Source organism: Meles meles, chromosome 7, assembly GCF_922984935.1.
Source record: "Meles meles chromosome 7, mMelMel3.1 paternal haplotype, whole genome shotgun sequence".
Classification (NCBI taxonomy): Eukaryota; Metazoa; Chordata; class Mammalia; order Carnivora; family Mustelidae; genus Meles; species Meles meles.
This window is the reverse complement of record NC_060072.1, coordinates 92,370,903-92,381,679: the sequence shown is the minus strand read 5'-3', so window position 1 is coordinate 92,381,679 and position 10,777 is coordinate 92,370,903. Positions and strand designations below refer to the sequence as shown.

Below are 10,777 nucleotides of genomic sequence, written 5' to 3'. Positions count from 1 at the left end.
ACCATAATATATCATTTTAAATAATATTTATCCTATACATAAACATCATATAAATAAATTGCAACAATGTTTGTAATGAAACATGAGCATGTTTATAGTACATTATTCAAATTATTGACTTTTATCATTAATAGATTAATATACTTTTAGTTTAAAATAGTTATTTAAATTTAAATTATTTAGTTTAAAATAGCTATCAATGCACTCTGTATTATTTAATCATATACTTTGAATAACTTCATGTCTCCCAAAGAAACACTAAAAATATCTTAAAATCTTTGTTCAGGTAGTGTCTAGCATTTTAAGGGCATTAAATAATCCCAAATTCCACTTAACTTAAACTATTTACATGTCTTACGTAACTCCTCAGTTAAGTAGCAACTAAATATAAGTCTCAAATGATGAAGGTAAATAGGATATTATACATGTTATTTCAGATAAGTGCAGTGAGAAATAAGATAATGCAGGTGCGAGGGTGGGATGCTGCTTTAGTTGGACATGAAATACAAAATCTGAGATTTCAAAAATAATTCTCACATTTTTCTGTTAGTGATAATCATGCAAAAAGTTGTCTTTATCATCTCTGTATTCTCAGAATCCTAAGCCTGAGCCTAATACATAATTAGTAACTAAAAAGTAATTATGGAAAAACTAGATAAAGAAATTTTTTAAAAAATTAAAGTATTTATTGAATGAATTAATGGTAATGATTCTCATCATGATCATTTTACTATGTCATCATTCAGTGGAAAAATGTAAAACCTTAAAGACAAGTCTGACGTCTCTCACAGGGCAGAATGATAGAGACCTCAACCCCAGTCTAAATTATCACAGTGAATTCTTAATATTTTCCCTAAGATTGGAGAAAAACCCACTGTTCACAACTTAGTCTGTTGCCCTTGAGAAATGGCTAATCTCTATTACTCCATTATTAAGTTTCTTAATAATTTTTCTTCACAACTATTACGTTGTGAAGTTACAAATTATTATAAAAGTTTAAATGAGTCTATATATTTTTCTGTTCTGATTTCAGGTCATTCTCACCTAAATATTCTATTCTAAATTGTGTACTAATTTGGATTAGAGTTTAAGGCTGGTGTCCTGAGAGCACAAATCACCATAGAACATGTTTATTTTTTCACCTAATTCCCCTGAGGCCATTGTGAATGGATCATATAAAATTATGGCTAGCCTGAATAACATTACAAAGATCATGTCATTTTGTCCACTAAGCTTGAAAAGACAATATATTAGCATTTACTTCAACTATAATTTACTTCATCTTACATATCATGATAATAATTTTTTAAATGGCCATAGGTAAGATAGTCTAAAAGCTCAAATCCTTAGAGAAATTGGGTTTGATGTACAGAAATGGGCTAATGCATACCTTTTTTATAAACATAGTAGAGGACCTCTTGGCATTATTTTTTAAGATCAATATTTTGAATATTTGGTTAGAAATATAAAATGACAGAGGAGAAACAGATTGCAAAGGCTTTTGAAAAATCCCAAAACATTAATGTTTAAATAAATTAAAGAAGCCAATAAAATAGCATTAACTAAATCAGGCCTATTTACCATAAAAGTAAGTATATCCTTAACAGGTTTTTTCAGGAATATATTTTTGCTTTTATAGTATATGTTTATGCTTTATGTAAGTATTCTCAACTACACACAATGCTATATATGAATAAAATTGAGCCACACAGTTTATATGAAATACATAAATAAAGAGAATTTTAAAACTCTACAATTTAATAGTTTCATGCAACATTTTTATTTACTGTAACATAGATATTTGTGATTGATAGGACTACATGTTCATGATTTTTGTGTTCATGATTTTTGTGTCTTTAAAGAAGCACTTTAATATAATAAATTTCAGGACACAAAATGTATTATTTTTGTGCAAGATTCAAAACAAATTAATGTTAACACTGAGCAGATACACTTGATGTTTTAGTTTTATACAATATAAATTTATAAACAGTAAAGATTAGCATCCATCATATAAAAGCAGAAGCCAAAAAGATACATATCTTATGACCAAAAAAAGGTGGACACAGTTGATGGAAAGTAAGTACCATCCTCTGCAGCAATTATGCAGGTAAAAGATTTTAGCAAGTTCATTAACATATTAAATTAATTCGTTAATCCTCAGAAATTATTTCTCTTGAAAGCTCTGAAACTTCAGAAGGATACAGAAAACAAATGAGACATTTCAGCCTTAGCCAGACTGTCTGGACAGCTAAGTATGTTTCAAATAGTCTTAGATGAGAGCACATCTAAAGCTTTTGTGGACAATAATAACTTTAAACAGGAAAAACAAACAAGTCCTGAACAATACTCAGAATTGTATTAGAACCAAAAAGAAAAGAAAAAATAATAATAACATTTTCCTCCTAAAACTTAGCTTGACTGTTGAACTATTCCCTTTCATTATCCGTCAAGAAAAGAACAGGTAGTTTGTTTCCCAGAGTCCATAGTCTCTCATGATTATTAAGGAGGGCATGGATTGCATGGAGCACTGGGTATTATACGCAAATAATGAATCATGGAACACTTCATCAAAATCTAATGAGGTACTGTATGGTGACTAACATAACACAATAAAGAAAAAAAAGAAAGCAATAGGCAATGTGCAGAGAAGTGTCTGATTTATTTTAGAAATAAGAACTCTTACAGTTTACAAAAATAAAATTGGGACTTAAAAATATTGCTTTGTATATGAGAGATTCATGATAGGTACAGCAATAAATAAAAATATGTGTAAGAGAAACATATTAACAATCTTAGAAGAGATTATTATGACAAATTAGTAATTTAAACCAGAATGTCTTATGGCATAGCCATTGGAGTTGAATCAGGGCTACCCTTCCATCCATTAAATGTGTCTGTATACTGTTATCGGGGACACTTTAGAGTGGTCTTTGTAGATTGTAAAAGTTTGAATAAGGAAAGAGAAATAAATGTTTACTCAAAAGAGAAAAATCGGGGCGCCTGGGTGGCTCAGTGGGTTAAGCCGCTGCCTTCGGCTCAGGTCATGATCTCAGGGTCCTGGGATCGAGTCCCACATCGGGCTCTCTGCTCGCTGCTCGGCAGGGAGCCTGCTTCCCTCTCTCTTTCTCTCTGCCTGCCTCTCTGCCTACTTGTGATCTCTCTCTCTCGCTGTCAAATAAATAAAATCTTTTAAAAAAAAAGAGAAAAATTGTTTAAATATATGAAAAGGAAAACAACAATGAAAAATACCTTCAAAGACTATTGTGGTATGCTGAGAGTAAGTTTATGATTTATTTGAGGAAATTTCAGTCTCAGAGGTTTTAATCTCCCTTTTATTTCTTATTTTCAGGAATAGATTGAAATATTCATTATCACCCTCACCCTTACAGATCCTCTTCTGAAGACTCCAATGTATTTCTTCCTTCGAAACTTCTCATTCCTAGAAATATCATTCACATCTGTCGGCATTCCCAGATTCCTGGTCACTATTGTGACGGGAAACAAAACCATTTCCTACAACGAGTGTGTGACTCAGGTATTTTTCTTCATTTTATTGGGGGTGACGGAGTTTTACCTTCTGGCTGCCATGTCCTATGACCGCTACATGGCCATCTGCAAACCTCTACATTACATGACCATCATGAGCAGCAGAGTGTGCTTCCTTCTTGTCTTTAGCTCATGGCTTGCAGGATTCTTGGTCATCTTTCCACCAGTAATGCTGCTGCTGAAGTTGGACTTCTGTGACTCTAATATAATATAATGATATATAATATATATATATATTATATATATATATATATAATATAATGATAATATAATCGATCATTTTATCTGTGACTCCTCTCCAATTCTACAGCTTTCTTGCACAAATACTCACTTTCTAGAACTCATAGCATTTATTTTAGCGGTGGTAACACTTATGGTCACCTTAACACTAGTTCTGCTCTCCTACACATACATCATCCGGACAGTTCTGAGAATTCCTTCTACAAGTCAAAGGAAAAAAGCCTTTTCCACTTGTTCCTCCCACATGATAGTGGTCTCCCTCTCCTATGGCAGCTGCATCTTCATGTACATTAAGCCTTCTGCAAGGGAAAGGGTGACTTTAAACAAAGGAGTAGCTGTGATCATTACCTCAGTAGCTCCTCTCTTGAATCCTTTCATATATACACTAAGAAACCAGCAGGTGAAGCAAGCCTTCAAAAGCATGGCCCATAGAATGGTCTTCTCTTCAAATAAATGAATGTAATTGTGCAAAAAATATATATACACACATATATGTATATATGTATACATACATGTATGTATACATATGTGTGTACATACATGCGCATATATATACACATACATACACTGGAAAGCAAAACTGAATGAAAACTCTCTAGATTTTACTATATAAATTCTTAAAATACCTCATTTCATTCTTTCAGTTAGACTTTTTTTATATATCACTAATGTCTCTTTTCCTTAGCCTAAAAGCGAGGTCCTATCTATTTTAACTTATATAGAAAATTGTCAGTCTTCACTTGTATAACTAAACTTAGATGTCAGTAATCTTTATTGTTTCTCATATCAAAGCAAGGTAGCTTATAAGTTTATACAAAAATGCAAATTGCTGTACTTAAGATGCTTACTTGACACCACATAAAAATATAAAATTTGTGTGAAATAAGAAAAAAATGTGTATCTTAACTAGTATCTCTAAAATTTCTTCCTCTTGTCACCAAGAAAAGAAAATTCTTTCACTGAGGATTTCCCTATTCTGTCAATCATATTTAAAAAGGAGAACCATGGTCTATACAGGAAAATTAAGCTATCCTGAGAAAATTATTTTTTTATAATCAGATTCTTTCAATTACTGCAAAAATGGTCCTTTACTTACATGAAGAAAATGAAGAACTTAGAATCTAGAATGCTATGAGATGTAGACTTCAGAGAGTATCTTGGAAATGACATATGCCTTTTTTTTTCCCCCTTTTATTAATTTTTTCAGCGTAACAGTATTCATTCTTTTTGCACAACACCCAGTGCTCCATGCAAAACGTGCCCTCCCCATCACCCACCACCTGTTCCCCCAACCTCCCACCCCTGACCCTTCAAAACCCTCAGGTTGTTTTTCAGAGTCCATAGTCTCTTATGGTTCGCCTCCCCTCCCCAATGTCCATAGCCTGCTCCCCCTCTCCCAATCCCACCTCCCCCCAGCAACCCCCAGTTTGTTTTGTGAGATTAAGAGTCATTTATGGTTTGTCTCCCTCCCAATCCCATCTTGTTTCATTTATTCTTCTCCTATCCCCCTACCCCCCCATGTTGCTTCTCCATGTCCTCATATCAGGGAGATCATATGATAGTTGTCTTTCTCCGATTGACTTATTTCACTAAGCATGATACGCTCTAGTTCCATCCACGTCGTCGCAAATGGCAAGATTTCATTTCTTTTGATGGCTGCATAGTATTCCATTGTGTATATATACCACATCTTCTTGATCCATTCATCTGTTGATGGACATCTAGGTTCTTTCCATAGTCTGGCTATTGTAGACATTGCTGCTATAAACATTCGGGTACACGTGCCCCTTCGGATCACTATGTTTGTATCTTTAGGGTAAATACCCAGTAGTGCAATTGCTGGGTCATAGGGTAGTTCTATTTTCAACATTTTGAGGAACCTCCATGTTGTTTTCCAGAGTGGTTGCACCAGCTTGCATTCCCACCAACAGTGGAGGAGGGTTCCCCTTTCTCCACATCCTCTCCAGCATCTGTCATTTCCTGACTTGTTAATTTTAGCCATTCTGACTGGTGTGAGGTGATATCTCATTGTGGTTTTGATTTGTATTTCCCTGATGCCGAGTGACGTGGAGCACTTTTTCATGTGTCTGTTGGCCATCTGGATGTCTTCTTTGCAGAAATGTCTGTTCATGTCCTCTGCCCATTTCTTGATTGGATTGTTTGTTCTTTGGATGTTGAGTTTGCTAAGTTCCTTATAGATTTTGGATACTAGTCCTTTATCTGATATGTCGTTTGCAAATATCTTCTCCCATTCTGTCAGCTGTCTTTTGGTTTTGTTAACTGTTTCCTTTGCTGTGCAAAAGCTTTTGATCTTGATGAAATCCCAATAGTTCATTTTCGCCCTTGCTTCCCTTGCCTTTGCCGTTGTTCCTAGGAAGATGTTGCTGCGGCTGAGGTCGAAGAGGTTGCTGCCTGCGTTCTCCTCAAGGATTTTGATGGATTCCTTTCTCACATTGAGGTCCTTCATCCATTTGGAGTCTATTTTCGTGTGTGGTGTAAGGAAGTGGTCCAATTTCATTTTTCTGCATGTGGCTGTCCAATTTTCCCAGCACCATTTATTGAAGAGGCTGTCAGCATCCTTCTAAAGAATGAATGGGTCAACCAGGAAATTAAAGAAGAATTGAAAAAATTCATGGAAACAAATGATAATGAAAACACAACAGTTCAAAATCTGTGGGACACAGCAAAGGCAGTCCTGAGAGGAAAATATATAGCGGTACAAGCCTTTCTCAAGAAACAAGAAAGGTCTCAAGTACACAACCTAACCCTACGTGTAAAGGAGCTGGAGAAAGAACAAGAAAGAAACCCTAAACCCAGCAGGAGAAGAGAAATCATAAAGATCAGAGCAGAAATCAATGAAATAGAAACCAAAAAAACAATAGAAAAAATCAATGAAACTAGGAGCTGGTTCTTTGAAAGAATCAATAGGATTGATAAACCCCTGGCCAGACTCATCAAAAAGAAAAGAGAAAGGACCCAAATCAATAAAATCATGAATGAAAGAGGAGAGATCAGAACTAACACCAAAGAAATACAGACAATTATAAGAACATACTATGAGCAACTCTACGCCAACAAATTGGCCAATCTGGAAGAAATGGATGCATTCCTAGAGACATATAAACTACCACAACTGAACCAGGAAGAAATAGAAAACCTGAACAGGCCCATAACCAGTAAGGAGATTGAAACAGTCATCAAAAACCTCCAAACAAACAAAAGCCCAGGGCCAGACGGCTTCCCAGGGGAATTCTACCAAACATTTAAAGAAGAACTCATTCCTATTCTCCTGAAACTGTTCCAAAAAATAGAAATGGAAGGAAAACTTCCAAACTCATTCTATGAGGCCAGCATCACCTTGATCCCAAAACCAGACAAGGATCCCACCAAAAAAGAGAACTACAGACCAATATCCTTGATGAACACAGACGCAAAAATTCTCGCCAAAATACTAGCCAATAGGATTCAACAGTACATTAAAAGGATTATTCACCACGATCAAGTGGGATTTATTCCAGGGCTGCAGGGTTGGTTCAACATCCGCAAATCAATCAATGTGATAGAACACATTAATAAAAGAAAGAACAAGAACCATATGATACTCTCCATAGATGCTGAAAAAGCATTTGACAAAGTACAGCATCCCTTCCTGATCAAAACTCTTCAAAGTGTAGGGATAGAGGGCACATACCTCAATATTATCAAAGCCATCTATGAAAAACCCACTGCAAATATCATTCTCAATGGAGAAAAACTGAAAGCTTTTCCATTAAGGTCAGGAACACGGCAGGGATGTCCATTATCACCACTGCTATTCAACATAGTATTAGAAGTCCTAGCCTCAGCAATCAGACAACAAAAAGAAATTAAAGGCATCCAAATTGGTAAAGAAGAAGTCAAACTATCACTCTTCGCAGATGATATGATTCTATATGTGGAAAACCCAAAAGACTCCACTCCAAAACTGCTAGAACTTGTACAGGAATTCAGTAAAGTGTCAGGATATAAAATCAATGCACAGAAATCAGTTGCATTTCTGTACACCAACAACAAGACTGAAGAAAGAGAAATTAAGGAGTCAATCCCATTCACAATTGTACCCAAAACTATAAGATACCTAGGAATAAACCTAACCAAAGAGACTAAGAATCTATACACAGAAAATTATAAAGTACTCATGAAAGAAATTGAGGAAGACACAAAAAAATGGAAAAATGTTCCATGCTCCTGGATTGGAAGAATAAATATTGTGAAAATGTCTATGCTACCTAAAGCAATCTACACATTTAATGCAATCCCTATCAAAATACCATCCATTTTTTTCAAAGAAATGGAACAAATAATCCTCAAATTTATATGGAACCAGAAAAGACCTCGAATAGCCAAAGGAATATTGAAGAACAAAGCCAAAGTTGGAGGCATCACAATTCCGGACTTCAAGCTCTATTACAAAGCTGTCATCATCAAGACAGCATGGTACTGGCACCAAAACAGACACATAGACCAGTGGAACAGAATAGAGAGCCCAGAAATCGACCCTCAACTCTATGGTCAACTAATCTTCGACAAAGCGGGAAAGAATGTCCAATGGAAAAAATGACATATGCCTTTTGCCTTAGCTTTCATCTATTAGCAAATCTACATGTTGCCTTTTCCTTTCCATTGCCTCTTTCATGGCAGTTTCTACCTCCCTCACCCATATCCAAGAAAGTGACTCTTGAGGGTAACTATAAAAAATGTATCCAAGCCTGTTTCCTATAGTCAAAGGGCCCCTCAGCTGGAATGTATCACTAAACAAAATTATTTGTCTTGGGACAGTAGTTATGAGTCTAACTAGATGATGGGTAAGTGGATTTGACTTTGGTTTCCTGATTTCCAATTTGGTCTGATATATACATTAATGTAAAGACCTCTACCATACATCATCTCTAGGTAGAGACTTTTCTTTTCTGATTGCTTATTGACAAGACTGTTGGTGAGCACTCATCTATTTCTTACCATTTTACTTTCATGGAATAAGTTACATTTTTTCAAGCAGACTTAACACAATAAAACCATAAAGTGAAAGTTAAATAATTGTATTTGATTGTAAATTGTTTAATGGAGCAATTTGTAAAGAAATGAAACAGTACACATTTACTTTTGTAAGACTACACCAAGTACGCAGAGGCACAAAAGTGAAAATCAGGAATGTGGAAGAACAACATGCAAATGTTAACTAAATGAATATATACTATATTCATTAGCATATATGATAGACAGTTATGCAGGAAGACAGGAGAGAGAAGAGGGGAAGTAAGAGGGTAAAAGAAATTTGATCTTCTTGATTGACAAAAACTTCTCTGAAGTTGATTCTAGCATTCACATTGTCAGTAAGATATGGAAGTTCCTATAAATCTTTCTGAAATGAATATTAAATGCTTTAAATTGAGATATTATTTTTTAAAAGTATTATGAAATAATGAAGTTTTTATTACAAATGTAATTTTGGTGAGAAATGTACCAGATATGTGTTGAAGGTCATGGGTTTAGAGGCTTTCAAAAAGTATTTGTGCTCATATTTAATATTCACACTAATATTTCAAAATATTTTTCCTTTTTTTGGAGAACTAAGGAGATTATTAAAAAAGCTTTAAAGATATTATCTTAAGTAATTCATTGATTACATAGTTGAAAGACCTATTGAATTGTTGCATTTTTAATGAGAGGAAAGTACTCTGAGTTGAGAGTAATACGCAATCTGTATAAGTCAGAACTTTATATCATCAACCATGTTACTAGAGTCCAAAAATCTAATGAACCATGTTTTTAGTGAACAGATGAATGAATGAATGGGTGAATAAGGAATTAGAAGGCTGTTGGCTCTGGCAACAGCAAAAATAAACCATTTTTAGTACGATCTCTTTCTCTCCAGTTTCCTAAGGGGTGATTCTTTTTTAGTTTTCGCTTTCCAGAATATAGATCCACAATAGTATTTTGTCTTCTATCGTTTCACCAGCGCTCTACATCTATAGTCTTTAATATCTAAAAGTAGAATGAAACCAAGACAAATTATAAAAGGAACCAATATTCCTATAACTCTACTGTTTAATAAAGGAAGAGAAAAAGAAAAAATCATTAAAACCTCAGAAATCAGGGCACCTGGGTAGCTCAGTGTGTTAAGCCTCTACCTTCAGCTCCGGTCATGATCTCAGGGTCCTGGGATCAAGCCCCACATCGGGCTCTCTGCTCAGCAGGAAGCCTGTTTCCCCTCTCTTTCTTTCTGCCTCTCTGCCTATTTGTGATCCTTCTCTTTCTGTCAAATAAATAAATAAAATCTTTTAAAAAATCAGAAATCAATTCTCCAATAGTTCCTAGACATAGACATAACTAGTTATACACACATACATATATACATTTTAAATATTTGTATTTATTTATTTTTAATATTTCATTTATTTATTTGAGGGAGAGAGAGAGTGAAAGAGAGTCCAAGTGCACGAGTCGGGAGAAGGGAAGAGGAAGAGGGAGAAGTAGACTCCCTGCTGAATAGGGAACCCAATGAAGGGATCCCAGTACCCTGGGACCATCACTGAGCTGAAGGCAAATGCTTAACCAAATGAGCCACTCAGGTGTCCCATAAATGTTTGTATTTAGGTATATACATATAATATGTATGAATCCATAGATACACATATCTGTGCGTGTATGTGCAGAATCCCAAACATTTTGAAACTTGAATTAATTTTTTAATTAATTAAGATTTGATAGCAGTGTCTGTACATGCACATATATTTTTCTGGCCAAATACAATATACTTTATTGATGGTACATGAGAGGATAGGGCTCCCTGAACCCCTCCACTTCTTCAAGGGGTCTGAGACAGAAATTGTGTAGAGGTCAAGAGATTCTCACTGTGTTGAGGATGAGTTAGGACAAGGACTGTCCAATAGCTGAGGCTTCTCTCTTTTTCTTATACTGTCAGTGGGGCTTGTGGTCCATGGGGCTC

The 10,777-nt window shown here is 35.0% G+C and overlaps 1 pseudogene; it reads left to right on the top strand.

Annotated features, from left to right (window-relative positions):
- The first annotated feature begins 2,104 nt into the window (after positions 1 to 2,104).
- On the top strand, positions 2,105 to 4,246 carry LOC123946406 (annotated as a pseudogene).
- The last annotated feature ends 6,531 nt before the right edge of the window (positions 4,247 to 10,777 follow it).